This window comes from Caretta caretta, chromosome 15 (genome assembly GCF_965140235.1).
Source record: "Caretta caretta isolate rCarCar2 chromosome 15, rCarCar1.hap1, whole genome shotgun sequence".
Taxonomy (NCBI): domain Eukaryota; kingdom Metazoa; phylum Chordata; order Testudines; family Cheloniidae; genus Caretta; species Caretta caretta.
Genome location: NC_134220.1, coordinates 20841492 through 20859822, shown reverse-complemented (window position 1 = coordinate 20859822; position 18331 = coordinate 20841492). Strand labels below are relative to the sequence as shown.

Below are 18331 nucleotides of genomic sequence, written 5' to 3'. Positions count from 1 at the left end.
CATGATTTTTCAGCTTTATCAGAGGTGAAAATAAAGGGAAGGTTGGGGAACCCTAGCAATATATGCTAATTAACGTATGATTGATTTGTAAAGGGACAAATTTTCAAAGTGGGCATGAGAAACACCCCCTCAAAACCCACATTTGTGTCCATAAATGGGTATTTCATTTTGCAAGCCAGGCACTTATGGACCAGCTCCTGCAATGTGCCATACTCTTTCCTCTCAGTAATACTACTGTGCATAGAATAGGTAGGGGAGCAAGGAATTCATTCAACTGTCCCCATGAATGAAGTACTGCACAGTGGGATGCCCCAGTGGGGCAGGGAGAGATGGTTTACAAACTCCTCAGTTCAGGAAGGTGGAGGTCTGCGTGTCTATTGATCCCTTCTGTACATGTATTTAAGACAAGTGGGTAAGTATGTGGGGTGCACATTGGCAGGCCAAACTGATATCTGTTGTTTGAGAAAGCAGCAAACTCTGTACAAACGTATGTGATGTATGCAACTCATACTGAGTTGAGAGAGGGTGAATCACTGACTGAGGTCATAGCCACTGGCAATGGAAAAATCTGACATGATCGAGTGAGTGGATTGTACATGGATACTTACCTTACGGCACAAACTTCAGGAGGGGTATCCTGTATCATCTTTTGCTGCCTCGGGCTCAGAGCTGTAAGTTGGGAGGCCGAAAACATTGAATACTGTTTTTCAAAATCCACTTTACTTGAGCTGGAAAAGTTGAGAGAAACAAAGAAGTAGATAGCTATGCCTCCCCACCCCCACCCCGTAATAGGTATTTTTGCTACTGAATGAACATTTAGGTAGGATTATTGAATATATCTGATGCGATGGATAATGGTGGCTACAGTTTCCTCAATCAATGAAATTATGCATTCCTTGAAGAGGAGATCATCTGGACAACATGAAACGTTTGGTGACCTCAGTCCAATTCCAAGTGGTACAGGACCCTCACCGCACAAAACACTACCACACCTGGCACCCTTGTTCGCAGTCACCAGACAGGAGAAAGACTGGACTAAAGCACTGCTCCATCTCTCTTGGTGATTTCTCCTGGTCCGAGATGAGGCAGTTTGAGAAACCTGCTGTGGCAGAGACAGGAATGGAACCCTGGTCTCCGGACACTCCGCCCTGTCCTGTAACCATTAGTTCTCCCTCTCCCACTTATTTACTCTGAAGGATGATACGTTTACTTCCACGTTTTAAAGGCAGCAGCACAATGCTGCACCTGATCAGTGGACAAGAGGACTTCAGACTCCAGTGCTGTCATTTTGGTACCTTTCATCATCACTAAAGTGTTTAATTTGTGCATAATATTTTAATTCATCCAAATAGAAACAAAGAGAAAAAGAAAAGATTTCCCCCTCCTCACTCCTTACACTGGAGCATGAGCTGCAGTCTCTCAGTTGGGTAAGTTGCCTTTTTACAGTTGCATGGAATATTGTTTCATCGATTAAACATCCAAGACAATTAAAAAAAAAGATTTTTTTAATCAATGCAGCTTTTCCCTGTGCGGTTGTTCTGTCAAATTGAAGGAGGGAAGGATCCTAAATAAAGCCATAATAATTGGACATGTATAATAAAGCTAAGCAAGGAGGAGGTGCTGGAACTGAACATCAATTAGCATAGTCTAGCAATGAGGGAGGAGATCACAGAATGAATGGACAGAGCTGCACAGACAAGCAGAAGGCTACTGAACTCTGATTAATCACAATGTAGCTTTCATTAGTTCTACTCAGCAGAACTGACATTGTGGCGGAATTATCTCATTATTTTGCAGCACAAAACATGAGACATCAAGACAAATCTGAAGGCCTTCTGTACTGCACTTAACGTCTGTTGGGGAACGGGAGGTGATATATTTCAGCAGCTGGCCATCTCTTATACAGATGTTACTGTACAGGTAACGTATTTGATTTATGGCCTGTTTAATCAACCAGGACAAAAAATGTTTTTAACTTCACAGACATACATCTTCTCAAGGTATGTTATATGTCTGATGGCTGTTAAAAATGCTAGCTTTTTTATCGTATGCTAGTTAAGGGATAATATTATGTCTGTGGTTGTATCCCTGGGAACCATGGGCACTTAGCCTGGGCATTTGAAAACACTAAGTGCTCGCTGGATAATGGCAGTAAAGGAATCACATGCTTCCTTGTAAAGAAGTTTTATGCCACTTTATTCCAAATTTGGAAATGGAAACTGAGCTCTTTCTTCAGAATATATAGGGGGCAGAGAGAGGGCTCCTGGTTCAAGAACAGGGTTCAAAGTCAGAAAGCTCTGTGGTGAAATCCTGGCCCACTGAAGTCAGTGGAAATTTTTCATTGGGACCAGGGTTTCACCTCCGGATACTATACCTGATACTGACATGCTGTGGGATCTTGGACAAGTCCCTTAGCAGCTCTGCACCTCAGTTTCCCCATCTGTACAATAGTGAGGACAGAAAGTATTTTCTGAACCTGAGATGGAAGGTGGTATATAAGAATGATCCATCACTATTATATCTATGCGTACATGAGGACATTCAGATTGTGCTTTGAATCTGTAAGGAACATTTAGCAAACCTTTGCAATAAGTGGCCAACCTTTTATTACAGTGCTGACAGGTGTGACACATGGAAATCAATTGCAGTGAATGCTTGAAACAGTGTATTTTGTGTTAAACAGAAACTCCATAACATAACCAAGATCCCCAAAGACACCAGAAACTGCACTGTAGTGTCCTGGTTGCCTGAGGCTGGCAGTGAACAACTCCCATTGACTTCAGTGGAAATTGCTCATACTGGTTGAAATTCACTGTTGTGTGCAGAGGATCCAGACAGGCCCTATGACAGATTAGGAGGGACTTGTGCTGGACCCCACTGCAGAGACACAAAATTTTGCCTTTAGACGATGCGATCTTTCTTACTGAACCATTTCATCCTGTGTGGAAACACCTGGTCCAGCATTTATTGGGGATCATTTAAATGAGAAAAGGTAGCTAACAAATTTCATATTTAATGGCATTTCTCAGCCTGGTAAGTCATCTCAAATAAGAAAATTCATCCCCTTTTGTGATCACATGAAATAAGTTCAGAGGATGTAGTATTTAGACAATATTATATAATAGGCAGTCAATCAATTTTACTTCCTAAGACAGGCATTGTAAGTGAAAAACAATTCAACAATTGCTACATTGAAATAGAACTGCATGTCTAAACCTTACTCAGGCAAAATCCCATTAAAGCCATTTTTGAGTTGATAATACAGCATCTATAACCCAGCCTGTGCTACCTAGTCACCTGTGTCCACTTTCCACCAACAAAGCAAGGAGAGAGACACTCTGATCCCAAGCATGGAGTCTGCAAAGCAGAGCGACCCTCCACTGAGGTTCTCATTTAACCTCTAAGGGCCATTGAACAGGACAGGAGTAGTCCTGAGACTGACCACTGTGCCTGGTAATAAGCATCAATCAGATTCCCTTCGTTTGACCCTTTGACCGCACTTCTGTTCCTGTTATTTTATTAGTTGTCCCACGAAATCACTTGGCTTCCAGGTCCTGTGGATCCCCCCTTAGGCTGGGGGGGGGATCCTTTAGCAGTGTGCGAGCTTCTGCCCGCCCACTTCCTGGATCCCAATAGGAATAAGCATTTGCAGGATTGGCTTTTAAAGCAGTATTAGTGACAAACGTTTGGCTTTATATACATGGATATCCAAAAACTGAGATAGTGTATTGTATATGTACACGTTATTGAAATCAAGCCCTGGTAGTTGGACTCTCCCTTTGCAATTTTGTTTTCACTTTTGCATTCAAGCAGTACGTTTTTGCTTAGTCATAATTTACATGGGTTACCATGGTAACACCTGTAGGGTGTAATTCCCCTATTCATTAGAGGAATAGCATACTTTAGAATTATTAGAAGCTAATTAGTATTAGAAGATAATTTTCTGTTTACATTTTCTTGCAACTATTTTGGTGCCCCATAGATTGTGACAAATATTTGCAAGCTCAAAATCCTTGAAACAATTCCCCTTCATGCCCAAGATCAAGCAACCTCTTGAAATCTGTGAATAAAGCACAGTTCACAGTGAAGTCCTGATCAATTATGATGGGCTCCAATTATATAGGGTTAAAACCCAAGGAATCTAACAAGACTATTATCTGCAGGTAATTTAACTCAAGCTACAGTACATAGAACCCAATGCACTGAACAGCCTTGTAAAAGTGAGTTATTTTTATAAATGAGAATGTCCTAATCCCAAGATATATAAGACCCAGGAAAAATATGATCTACCACTGTAAATCCCTTTAAAAGCATACAACTAAGTTAGTTACTTACATTAAACAGAAAAATATACCTCAGAGAAGCTTAATTTAAAATGAAATTGCAAAGCTATTTTTAAATCAAAGGTCAATACTGAAAACTATCCCTTAGGAGTAAAATTAAAATCAATAAAAAGAATTTTTGAAAGGTTTTTAAAATCAGCAACTATTTTTAATGTCAAAGTATAAAGATGGAGCAAAGGGAATAATTCTTCATGTTGTGGATTTGCAATGAACAAATACATACTTTGCAACAAATAATTTATGAAATACAGTTTACTTCTTTTTCTGCTCCTGGAATATCTGCAAGCAAACTTTGATTTCCTTGAATTTCTTATTTGAAGTTATGACACATTTTAAAAAAATTCTATCTATGAATTGTTTATAAATAGTTCTCTGCACGGATTTTATTTTATTTGTGTTTGCCCTTCAAGTTGTACTTATTAGATTAATCATCAATGTCTATTAAAGTCTTTCCATTGACTTCAACTAGCTCACAATTAGGTCCAGAGGATAAGTAAGCATTTCAGAGGTGAATATGTGTATGTACAAATTTAAGACCCAGATGCTGTAAACACTTGTGTAACTTTACTCCTGTGAGTAGTCCCATTGACTTCACTGGTGTATAAAGTTAAGTATATGCACAAGGGCTTGCGAATTGGGGCCTAAAATACAGTTTCTCTGAATATTTGCACACGGATCTTTAAAATTCAAATTCCAGAATCATTTGTGTCAGTAAGAATGAAATGTTCAAAAGTGGAAAGAAAACTGGAAGGAATATGCCCACAATTAATTCACTTAAAAATTAAAATGAATAACTGCTGAAAGTATTTTGCATCTAGCTCAATTGGCAACATAGTAATTCACTTTGCCCATGTGATAGAAAAGGGGCCCCTTTTGATTTAAACATTAGTAAAATGCAGAAAATTCAGAACTATGGTTCTGAATCGGGTTGAAATGCAAAAAGATCAAGTTTTCCCCTTTTCTTCTCTTGTTACACATATTTCATGCCCTTCCAGTATTTCTGATTAAAGAATGGGATTGGAAAGAATTACCCTATAGGGTTCTATATTTTATTTTCTCTCTGAGAATTTAATATAAAAAACATTTTGCTTACATGTCTAAAAAACATTTTTGTATCTGACAAGCAATATTGTCAAGGAGTGCTGTCTATCAGACAGATTTGTCCATCTGACAAACAAATTCTCTATTGCAAGCTCCATCTGTTGTCTTGAAAATCAAGGTGTGTTTTTACTTCTGTATGCATCATCAGCTATCCAAATTCTGAGAGCAGCAATCATTTGCACACAAGTCAGGAAACAACACAGCCTATCCTGCTGCTATTATGCTGGTTCTGCGGTGAAGACTTCAATACAATTCAGCAGTGGTTCTGCCATTATAGGGCACTGACCACTCAGGAAAATGAGAAAATAAAGTCAAAGTAAAATAAATGCATCTTCTTCCCCACTTTGATACTCATCGATTTAACAGCAAAGCTCTCCCAGCTGTATTTCCCATTTTATGTTAAGATCAGCCAAGATTTGACAGAAAATATCTATATTAGAGTTCAATAACAGTGTCATCATAATGTTATCGGAGGTTTTCTGCCGTAGTCTGGCTCCCTGCCTCAAACTCTAGAGTAGCCACTATTCAACTCCCATGTGATAGATGCTATAAAAATTTGTGATAGGGCAGGACCTAGGGTCAGGGATTTAGCTGGGCATTTATGCACCCAACCTAGCAATGGTCACTACATTCACACACTTGCCAATGCAAACTCTCTCTAATTACATTCTCCTTCTTGGACAGAGTGGCTCTTTACCATATTAGTCCAACACTGAGTCTGTGCACAACTGTTTGGTGATTTTCCAGCAACGTAGGAAGCTCGTGTCTGACAGTCAAAGTCCTGACACCCCCAGGAGAGAACAGCAGGTCTGAATCCCAAAGAATAAGCAATTGAATCAACTAGTTGTATACGTTATTGTGTACAAAAATATGTTGAGTAAGGTCTTTTATGAAAGCTTGTAATGTTCTGAACTTGATGATCATGAGATACATATACAGACTGTAGTTATGAATCTATATATTTCTGTATATAGAAAACTGTGCTCATAACTAAGGCTCTGTGTTGGTCACGGAAGTCACGGATTCCGTGGTTCCCAGCCAATGGGAGCTGCAGAACTGGGGCTTGGGGCGGAGCAGAGGCAGCACGTGGAGCTAGGAGCTGGAGGTCATTATTTCCCAGAAGCTGGGTAGGGAGTCTGCACCACCAACCCCCCGCCAGCACCCACGGCATCCCTCCCTAGGCTGTGCCGCACCCTTACCCCATGAGCACTTGTGGCATCCCCTGGGCCGCCCCCACCCCCCCAACGCACCCTGCCCCAAGTTTTAGTCAGGGGAATATAATAAAAGTCATGGACGGGTCATGGACAATGAATTTTTGTTTACTGCCCATGACCTGTCCATGACTTTTACTAAAAATACCCATGACTAAAACATAGCCTTACAATCTGAGGTACAATTTGAATTATACCCCGAAGCAGTAAGGGGGCACTTCCAAGTCAGGTGTTTGCATAAAGCCAGATGAAGGTAATTATCCACTGAACAACACAGGAAAAGGCAACAAATGTTTCATCTTTGAATCTGTGATTTTTCTATTAAATAGACCTTTTTGTTTATTTACCCCAAGTAGGTCTCTGTTGTGCAAATGGTATGAAGTGTATGTGCCAAAGCAAGCTGATGTCTGCAGGGCTGGTTTCGTGCCTTTCTGGTGATGAACCAGAGGGGAAAAGTCAGAGTGCCTGGTAGCTAAGAACTTGGAGTGGGTGGATTTGGTGAGACCTGGGACTGGAAGAGCTGTTGGAGTCCCCCTGCAAGGAATAATGAGGCTGGTGGAAGTCCAGGTGAGACCTTGTATTTGTGAGCAGACTACTCATGTCAGAGCTCTGAACCAAAGTTGCAGAGCATAAAGGCACCTGAGGTTACAAGGCAGGCGGTGACAGAAGCCCTACTGGTCTGGGGGATCCCCAAAACATCATGTTGTGGATCTCACAAGACATCTAGAGGAGTGGGAGGAGCTTGTGGTCATGGTATACGTTGGTACCAATTATGTAGGAAGGTGTAAAAGAGAGGTCCCGTGAGTTGTTTAGATAATTAGGAAAAGGGTTTAAATCCAGAGCTTCTATAGTAGCTTTCTCTGAAAAGACCCTCTGGCCTGCTCCATTGTGGGTATTCCTGTCATCCTCTTACCTCACGCACCAATGTAACATAGTGAAGTAAATAGGTTCGGTTTAATAAAATTTAAGTACAGTGGCCAATGTAAGACATTACATAAATGATGGTGACTGAATTTAAACTAGTTCAGTTAATGAAGAACATAGCCACTCTGATGATTTCTAATACTAAGGGGTACATGTGCACAGCCTCGTGCTCTTAAGAGAGACTTTCAGTCGTGGAGCTACAAACCATGTCAGTGATTAATAGCAAAGTGCTGTGAGTTTCTCTAGCTCAGTATGCTAGATGCTGTTGAGAACAGTGGGGATCTAATCAGAGGTAGGGAATATTGAGTCCTCAGCATGTTTGAGAAAGCCTGATCTTAACTAATTCTGATACAGAGCTGCTAATTAAATGCAGAAGATTTTCCCTTTGAGAGCGATGCCTCCTATGGTTCTCTATTTGATTGTTGTCATGATCACTACACTCCTGGGCCTGTTAGGACAGAAAGTTTCATAAGATAACACAGAAACACCATGAGCCAGATTCTGTCTGCAAATTGCATATGTGTAAAGCTGGCATAAGGGGGAAACCTGGGGGAAGTGGTGGAAGGCATTTAAAATGTTAATGCTGTAGGTCTTATTACATCCAGACACTGCAAAACAAAATACAACAGGGAAGAAGTGTTGGACCCATGAGATGGTTATGCAACCCTTCCACAGGTGTTCTTCAAATGAAGCTGCAAAAGGACATTCTGGGACAGACTGGAAGTCTGCACGTTTTAAGACATGAATCCATTGATCAAAGCCCATGTGCCACTACTCTATTTGGTTTCCACCTGCACCTATCAGGAGTAATCTGCACAGGCATATTGTACATGGGGCAGGGCTGGCCACAATATACAATACCATACTTGGGACCAAGGCTGGTAGAACACAGACTCACAATTGTCATAATTAACATGTGCTGAAAGAATGCCAGAATTTGGCCCTTAATACAAGGTATTAGGTACAACAGTCATAATGTTGGAGCACAGCCATGCTTTGGTTGATTGCATAGTAATTGCGTCTGCCACACTAGTACTTAACATAACAGCATCTGAGTAATAGATGTGAGGGCAGCAATATGTGAGAATTAAAAAAGAAACTAAATTACTTTGATAACATGGATCAAGATACATTAAAAATAACTAGGAGAGTGAATTTAATCTAAAGGTTAAAAGACAGCTGACAAGGTCACTCTCTACTGTTCTCCCAGTGAGTTTGAAGCATGGCAGAGAAATTCAGCCCTTTGGGTTGTATTCTAAACCCTTCAGAAATCAATTGCAGAGCAGAAGCTAGAATATGCCAAATGAACTGTATGTCAGAATGATACAGAGCCTTGCATACAGTTTACATTCCAAAAATTCTGAAGGACTCACATACAGAACCATATTTTCATGGGAGGTTGACACCACTATTTGGTTTTAGCTTTCTGATTATTATCACTGTACTATGGGAATGAATCAATAGTTGTCTCCAGAGACAGTATTTCTCTTTTTTGTAGTGCACAGTACACAAAACAATTTTTTTGTTCTTGAAGCGTTTATTTAAAAAAATAGAGAAGTGAAAAGAGAAAGACAAGAGATGAAACTGCTTTCAGTGCTCTATGCACTTGCTTCACACATCTCTGATTAAAGTAATTTGTACACTATGCATAAGTTGTAAGTATTATTGAAACGTATGACCTTCAAAGAATTAATACATATTGATGCTGACGAATTATAGCCTAGAATGAAAAAGAGGTTTATAGTAAATTGCACTATTACTGCAATCAAAAATTTTAGCTTTTGAAAAGCAAAGGTGTAGAACATACAGCTAAAATAATTGAGGTTCTTCTGAGAGGAGAGTTTGGATGCTTTATGAATGCAAAGCAACCTTTCTGGTGGCATCACATTTAACACAACAGTAACAAAAGTAATTGATTTCATATTTTCTAGTCTTCATTTTTCATTACTGGCCAAAGGCATCAATCATCTCATTTCAATACAAAAAATGACCATTATTACTTATTACTACAAGCAATACTAAAAAGCTTATAGTTTCTTTAATTATCTGGATCTCTCTCAAGTGTTCCCAGAAGCCTTTTTAGTTGTAAGTCAACATTTCACATATACTTGAATGGGTTTTTGTCTTCCTGACACGTTCTACTGCACAGATGGATGAATCCCAAAAGTTCTGAAGTGCAGATTCAGTTAGAGTCACGACCCAAAGCACAGGATGCTTATTCAAATATTATCTCAACTTCCTGATTTTACCAGTCAGTCCTGGAGATCTTAGGAGTACAGATTTCCTTGTAAGATTCTCAGCACTGGTACATGCCAGAAATACTCTTCTGATAAGAACAGCATTTCTTGGGGAAGATCCTCAGCAAAACACTTAAGCATGAATGGAGTTAAGCATGTGCTTAAGTGCTCTGCTGAGTCAGGACCTGAAGGTGGGATTTTCAAAAGCACCTAAGTGATATAGGAGCAGATGTTCCTTTGACTTTCAGTGGGACTCCCAGCTCCTAAGTCACAGAAGCATTTCTGAAAATCCCAATGTTAACCATCAATCAACCCATTTTCATTTTCTTTGTTTTTCCAGAAAGATCATTTTAAAACTGTCTAAGGGAATAAAACCCCTACCTGATGGGAATAAATTATCCATGAAGGTAAATTTACAGACAAGAGGGTTATAACAAACACGTAGCTCGAGAACTGAAAACAGCTGATAACTGGCAAAAAGTATTCCTTAAACCGATTATTTTTTAAAACGATGACACAATTGCTTCTGTGTCAGAGTAGCTTCTTTGTTATATTTGAGTAGAATATAACAAGTGAACGAGTCAAAAAGCAATAATTAAAGTTAAACAGCATATGGGTCATGGGTCTCCTCTCACTCTTGTTTTAGGCTCATGTACCTGCATCAGCTTCAACTGAGTTACTATGGATTTAGGCCCAGATTCAAAACACAGCGCTTAAGCACGTGCTTTATTTTAAAACCCATTCACTGTGTCCTGTGCATTGCCAAATATACTTTCTGTGTACAACAATAAATATTAGTGGTAAGAATGTATGGTGTGGAGCCATAAATTGTCTGCTTTATAATACATATCCACTGCACTATTGAAATTTGGTTAACCATGCATATATATTTTTACCAAAATAGTACACAATATGTCACAGTCACTCAAGAAATAGTGTATTGTGCACTGTATGTACAATATGATTGATAATACTTTCCCCCAAGAGCATTATCCATTCTTTCCTTCATGCCACATGTAAATCCAACTTATGCACAGTGGCTGAGTTTCTATGATTTGCTCTATTTTGTGTAGAGACCTTACAATTCTCTGTAAGCCTGTCAATAGATGAATTGCTCCATTCTGACTGGGATAAAGAAGCAGAACTGACAAAGCTAATATCTTTTCATCTTGATAATGTGGAAATAGAATAAATACAACACCACTCAACCTGCAGTATGCAACCTATCAGATTTGTTTTAATCTACTTTTCCCCCAAGGCAGCACACAAAAACAACCCTGCAGCCTCTCAGCCTTTAATCTTTTCTAATAAAGCATCATTTGAGGGGAATAGCATCAACGCAACAAGACACAGAATGTATTTTTCAACAGGGCTGACCTTCTACCATTTCTACCTTCTAGAAATAACTACTCTTGAAGCCCTACTAGTTGATTAATTATGTCTTACAACTGGAGTCGTCAATTTGCTTTAGTCAGGCAAATAGCAGAATTGAATTCTTGTCAGTATTTTTCAGCCTATCATGACCAATAGTGATAATTTTATATTTGGTTAACAGATTATATGCAGAGCTGACCACGCCATTTGTCATGATACTCTCTCCATGATAAATGTAATCCCTTTGGGGTTTGTAAATGGTTCTCTAAGCAATCTGGATTGCCTTCACATGTATTTGTAATTTGTAAGTGTTCACTTGGGTGAAATTTGTCCCTGTGCAGAGGGCTAGGGCATGGTCTATACGCACCACCTAAATTCACCAAAAATGGCTTTAATAGAAATTTAAGGAGTGCATAAACCCTGTGCTGGCCCTGTCCATGGGGTGAATTTTATGCATGCTAATTTGGACAAATAATTTTCAGAGTATGGGAGACTCAGTTTGGCTATTTGCTAGTGTTATTCAATGTGTGACTGGTCATCAGATTATCTTCATGGCAAATCCCAAAGGGACTCAGCCTCCTTGCAGATGGAGCACCACCCAGATTGATCTCTAGCTAGATCCTTAAGGGGTCTGGATGGGTATTCAGTTTATGTCAGTCACTGGCGATCTTATCTCACCACTGAAGCTTTGGTGCCCACGTGATTGCCAGTCATGTAGCAGCATTCCTTGGTAAATGAGCTTTGGAATTGGTTGGTCTTCCATTCTAATACGTCTGAACCAAGAAAGCCCCTGAAACCAAACCAGTGCTGATGGAGGTGATTGCTGGGCTTGGCTGCGAACATTCTCATTTGCTGATCCTATCCTGCCACTTAACATGGAGCAACTGACAAAGATGATGAGAATCAAAAATGTCAATCTGCTGCTCTTCACCCTTCCTCAGTGCCCATTTTTCACTGCTGTCCATGGAGTTAGTATAACCATGGCTTTATAGAGCCCACATCTAGTAGCAAGTTTGACGCCATGACATCCCCCTGGAGGCTCCTAAAGGGCCCGAAACATTGCAGCAGCTTCTGCTGTAGGAGTCATCTAAGTCACATGGTATCTTCTTACTATTAATATTGAGGTAGCACCTAGTGGTCAACTGGATTTAAGTACTTAGGTGCTTTGCCAAAGGAGGACTGTAATCTATTGCTGTTATAAGACAGTTATTCTATATTCTTCCTTTTTCAGACCACGTCTATGGACAAGCTACTGGCATAACTGATACATCATTGACCTGTCCACACTTTAGTTAGGAGAGCTCAGAGGAAGGATGTCATCCATGGGACGGAAGGACAATATCCTATGATGTGACTCTTTAAGGGAGAACGAACCACCGGCTACACACTCTCCTTGCATTGTAATAACAACATTTGTATTTTTGCACTGTGGCATGCTGAATGCTCCTTTCCTACTAGAGCTGCAAGAGCTCTGCTTTTAAATTATACTGAGACATGCTATACTATAACAGGTCTTTATGGTATTTTTACAACAGAAAGTGATATGGTTATAAAAAGCAAGGCTGACAGGAGAAATAACTTGACAGGCATCTGTTTCCTCTCTACTGGCCAGTAGGCACTGGTATAGTGTAAACAAGAAAAACAGGCTTTGTGTACTGTATTTACAGGCTCTAACAGTTATTTCTATACCACAAGGACCACCTGTTGTTTTGTGAACACATTTGTTCAGACTAGCACTTGTAATGGAAAGATAGATGGTTAGCAATAATTTTGTGACACTTGCCTACTGCAGGGTTTTTTGCACCTATCCCTAAAGCAGCTGTCTAACAGAGACAAAAAACTGGAATAGAGGGACCCCTGGTCTGATCCAGCATGGTAGTTCCTTTATCTCTGTATCATATGATCCCATTGTTATAATCGGAGAGACCAACAAGGTTACAGCAAATCTGTTTACTGCTGCTTATTATTATGGATTGCTAGTTCTTTTGCTAGTATTCAAAAGCCCCAGTCAAGATCAGGGCTCCATATGCTAGCTGCTGTACAAAACACTTAGTCAGCCAATGACGCAACCAGCTGGGCAAAGATGAAAAGATTTTTCTTGAATATCCATTCAAGTTTGAAAATTAACTTTTGATTGGACCATTTTTGCAATCCATTTGTATTTACTTCTATTATAAAAAAGCAGAAGTTTTCATGCTTTTGGTGTTTGCAAAAACAACCTGTCTTTGTAGTTTTCAGGTGTTTAACCAGGGTCAAAACAGGGACAGAAAGTGATGGTACCAGTTTCAAGTTCCACCTCAATTTCAATGCTTGGATGTTTTTGCTGAAGGTATCATAGGTTACTTTTCAGAGGAACAGCCGTGTTAGTCTGTATTCGCAAAAAGAAAAGGAGGACTTGTGGCACCTTAGAGACTAACCAATTTATTTGAGCATGAGCTTTCGTGAGCTACAGCTCACTTCATCACTTTATCGCTTCTAGTTTAATGCTAAGATAAATCACACTTTTCACACTTTATTTAAAACCATCGTTCCAGTATATATGCAGCCTGAAAACAAGTGCTACACTAGGACATAGTTGGAGGGCTTTCTTTATAAACAGAAAGACTAGAAACTCTCTGAAGAAATACAGGACTTCTATACAAGCGTGTCAGGATAGCATATCACAGTGAAGTAGATCAAACTGACCTCTGCTTATAAGTAAGCTCAAGAGAGAGCTACTGAGTGCTTTGTACATTGCACAATAATGAATATTACTCCTTAATTACGGAAGCATTTCAAATGGCCAATGAGATCAAAGATAATTTTATTATTAAGTCCTAATTTTGTACTGCTGTGGTTTTTCTTTATGAGTCTTTGAAGAATATTATACAAAACAGATGGGAAGGACCTCATACCCACTGCCATAAATAAGTTTTATGTCCAAACTTTCTGAACATTTCACTAGAAAGCACAGTGGTAATTCTACCAGACGTTAAAGTTTGCTTAAAAATACACAGCAACATTTTGAAATGCCTTGAGAGGAGATTTAATGAGAGAAATCAGAAAGAGAAGATTAAACTAAAAAAGAGAAAAGGGGATACTGAAACGTCTGCCAAATGGTTTATTAGTGGTGTGGGGTGAAGGGACGGAGAGAGAGAAAGCTTTGCTTTCATAATGTGGTTCCAAGAGGAAACACTTGATAAGTAACTGCAGTAGGTAAATGTGGCAAAGTAAAATATTTAAGTGATCACTCTACTGCACATATTAAGTATAAATGATGCATTGTAATGTGCCATGTATTTTTAATGACTGTCCTCTGGTCAGTCATAATAGTTTCGTAACAGATGTAGCTTATTTGAACAATTCTGGAAGAAGAGGAGGAAAGATTTGTCCTTTGTCGAGATGATAAGAAAAATAGGACCGAGGTTGCTTTACTTTTTTCAGATTAAGAAAAGACATGATTAAGGGATGCAATAATTTCAAAGAAGTTCCTGAGCCTATGTCAAGGTACCTTCCCCACTCCGAAATCTAGGGTACAGATGTGGGGACCTGCATGAAAGACCCCCTAAGATTATTCTTACCAGCTTAGGTTAAAACTTCCCCAAGGTACAAACTTTTACCTTTTGTCCTTGGACCTTATGCTGCCACCACCAAGTGTGTTAAACAAAGAACAGGGAAAGAGACCACTTGGAGACATCTTCCCTCCAAATATCCCCCCCCCCAAGTCCTACACCCCCTTTCCTGGGGAAGGCTTGATAAAAATCCTCACCAATTTGCATAGGTGAACACAGACCCAAACTCTTGGATCTTAAGAACAATGAAAAAGCAATCAGGTTCTTAAAAGAGAGTTTTAGTTAAAGAAAAAGTAAAAGAATCACCTCTGTAAAATCAGGATGGTAAATACCTTACAGGGTAATCAGATTCAAAACATAGAGAATCCCTCTAGGCAAAACCTTACGTTACAAAAAGACACAAAAACAGGAATATACATCCCATTCAGCACAACTTATTTTATCAACCATTTAAACAAAACAGAATCTAACGCATATCTAGCTAGATTGCTTACTAACTGTTTATAGGAGTTCTGACCTGCATTCATGCTCTGGTCCCGGCAAAAGCATCACACACACAGACAGAACCTTTGTTTCCTCCCCCACCTTCAGCTTTGAAAGTAACTTGTCTCCTCATTGGTTATTTTGGTCAGGTGCCAGCGAGGTTATCTTAGCTTCTTAACCCTTTATAGGTGAAAGTGTTTTGCCTCTGGCCAGGAGGGATTTTATAGTTTTGTATACAGAAAGATGGTTACCCTTCCCTTTATATTTATGACAGCCTATTTCATTGCAGCAGGGATAAATAGGATAACGGATAGAGATGGTAGAGACTGCAGGATGATGAGAATCTGAAGATGGGAGCTGAGAGAAAGTACTGGATTTTAACTGCATCCTCAAACCATAGATGTACACTCTATAGGTACAGGCATAAAAGCAGCATCTATTCTTAGGAGTGGTTATGATTAAGTTAAGCTCAATTAAAGTAGCCATTCTACTGAAGAAACTACCAACATTTGGTACCTCTATGTTTCTGATTGCATATTTGTTTCTTGTCTAAAATATCATGGCCTACTAAAATGACACAAGAAAAGGAAAAGGTTGTATAATGGAGACTGGTTTCATAAGGTTAAATGCATAAAATAACTTTCCACTGAAAAGTCACCATTTTTGCTCTCTTGTTGTGAAGTTTAGTCCAAGTGTTTTAAATTTAGCACGCCTAGTAAATGATAAACATAAATGATAAACAAAATGAGAACCTAAGTAATAAAATGCTTCTCAACCTTGGATAATTCTCTCATAGTGAGGAAAACTTAAAGCCATAATTAAGCCAAATTCACCCATATAGGCCTATTGTCTCTCTCTACATAGCTGCTGAAATCTTTGGCTCTTGGGCAGAAACTGCATTTATTAAAGTAGGATATAAAAGGTTCTTCCAAGTAATAGGAAATGCTGGGCTCTGCCTGGATTTTGTTTGGAAATTAAAGCTGTTCCCTGAGTTCACTGGTAGTTTCAGTTTTGCTGGGAAGGCAGTATCAGGCTGAAAATGAAGTGGCATCAAATCCACAGTGGCAAATCTCTCTCTCTCTAATTGGGAAAATATAAAGTTCTTAGAAGAAGTAAGATGATCTTACCACAAAAGTATCTTTCTGAATGATAGAAGCTATAGAAAAGTACATGGAGAAAAACCTATTTAAAAGGAGAATAGCGCCCATTTTACCCATTTCTGAAGTGTGCAAGTTTCACACTTTAAAGTACTATTCACCAAATATTTTTTTAAAAAGACCCTGATTCTCCATTGCCTTGCACCTTGGATGGTCTTTTACATATACATAAAGTGGGTATAAAATGCTAAAATGCTAATGGGTGGAGAATTCTGATTTGATAACATTTTATACTCATTTTGCACAGATGCAAGGCTCCAACTCAGCAAAGCACTTAAGCATGTGCCTACTTTGAAGTATGTGCTTAAGACCCATTGGCTTTAAGATGAACAATACTTTTCAATATTTGACTTGGGCCTTTGACTTCAGTGGGACTTTTAAACAGAGGCTTATGTGTTTTGCTGAACTGGAGTCTAAATGACTAAGGTTAAGGTAGTGGAGAATCAGGCCCAAGATATTTAGTTACACATGTTTTTCTGAAGTTGTGGTTGAAAACTGATATCATTTGTGACACCTGCATTAGAATCATAGAATAACAGAGTTGGAAGGGACCTCTGGAGGCCATCTAGTCCAATCCCCTGCCCAAAGCAGGACCAATCCCAACTAAATCATCCCAGCCAGGGCTTTGTCAAGCCTGACCTTAAAAACTTCTAAGGAAGGGGATTCCACCACCTCCGTAGGTAATGCATTCCAGTGTTTCACCACCCTCCTAGTGAAAAAGTTTTTCCTAATATCCAACCTAAATCTCCCACACTGCAGCTTGAGACCATTACTCCTTGTCCTGTCATCTGCTACCACTGAGAATAGTCTAGATCCATCCTCTTTGGATCCACCTTTCAGGTAGTTAAAAGCAGCTATCAAATCCCCCCTCATTCTTCTCTTCTGCAGACTAAACAATCCCAGTTCCCTCAGCCTCTCCTCATAAGTCATGTGTTCCAGACCCCTAATCATTTTTGTTGCCCTTCACTGGACGCTCTCCAATTTCTCCGCATCCTTCTTGTAGTGTTGGGCCAGAACTGGACACAGTACTCCAGATGAGGCCTCACCAGTGTCGAATAGAGGGGAACGATCACATCTCTCGATCTGCTGGCAATGCCCCTACTTATACACCCGAAAATGCCATTGGCCTTCTTGGCAACAAGGGCACACTGTTGACTCATACCCAGCTTCTCGTCCACTGTCACCCCTAGGTCCTTCTCTGCAGAACTGCTGCTTAGCCATTCGGTCCCTAGTCTGTAGCGGTGCATTGGATTCTTCCGTCCTAAGTGCAGGACTCCGCACTTGAACCTCATCAGATTTCTTTTGGCCCAATCCTCCAATTTGTCTAGGGCCCTCTATATCCTATCCCTACCCTCCAGTGTATCTACCACTCCTCCCAGTTTAGTGTCATCCGCAAACTTGCTGAGGGTGCAATCCACACCATCCTCCAGATCATTAATGAAGATATTGAACAAAACCGGCCCCAGGACCGACCTTTGGGGCACTAGATACCGGCTGCCAACTAGACATGGAGCCATTGATCACTACCCTTTGAGCCCGACAATCTAGCCAACTTTCTACCCACCTTGTAGTGCATCCATCCAGCCCATACTTTTTTAACTTGCTGACAAGAATACTGTGGGAGACCGTGTCAAAAGCTTTGCTAAAGTCGAGGAATAACACGTCCACTGCTTTCCCTTCATCCACAGAACCAGTTATCTCATCATAGAAGGCAATTAGATTAGTCAGGCATGACTTTCCCTTGGTGAATCTATGCTAACTGTTCCTGATCACTTTCCTCTCGTCTAAGTGCTTCAGAATTGAGTCCTTGAGGACATGCTCCATGATTTTTCCGGGGACTGAGGTGAGGCTGACCAGCCTGTAGTTCCCAGGATCCTCCTTCTTCCCTTTTTCAAAGATGGGCACTACTTTAGCCTTTTTCCAATCTTTCAGGACTTCCCCCAATCGCCA

The 18331-nt window shown here is 39.9% G+C and overlaps 2 long non-coding RNA genes across 2 annotated transcripts in view; one reads left to right on the top strand and one right to left on the bottom strand.

The window, feature by feature from the left end:
* LOC142069314 (uncharacterized) overlaps positions 1–18331 on the bottom strand; it is a 440919-nt gene that overhangs the window by 334926 nt on the left and 87662 nt on the right. The gene's annotated exons all lie outside the window — the stretch shown is intronic.
* The window catches only part of LOC125622990 (uncharacterized), a 30599-nt gene continuing 13942 nt past the window's right edge, over positions 1675–18331 (top strand). Inside the window, exons 1-2 of the long non-coding RNA XR_007352870.2 lie at positions 1675–1920; positions 12422–12590. This is a non-coding gene — a long non-coding RNA (uncharacterized LOC125622990). The remainder of the gene's footprint in view (positions 1921–12421; positions 12591–18331) is intronic.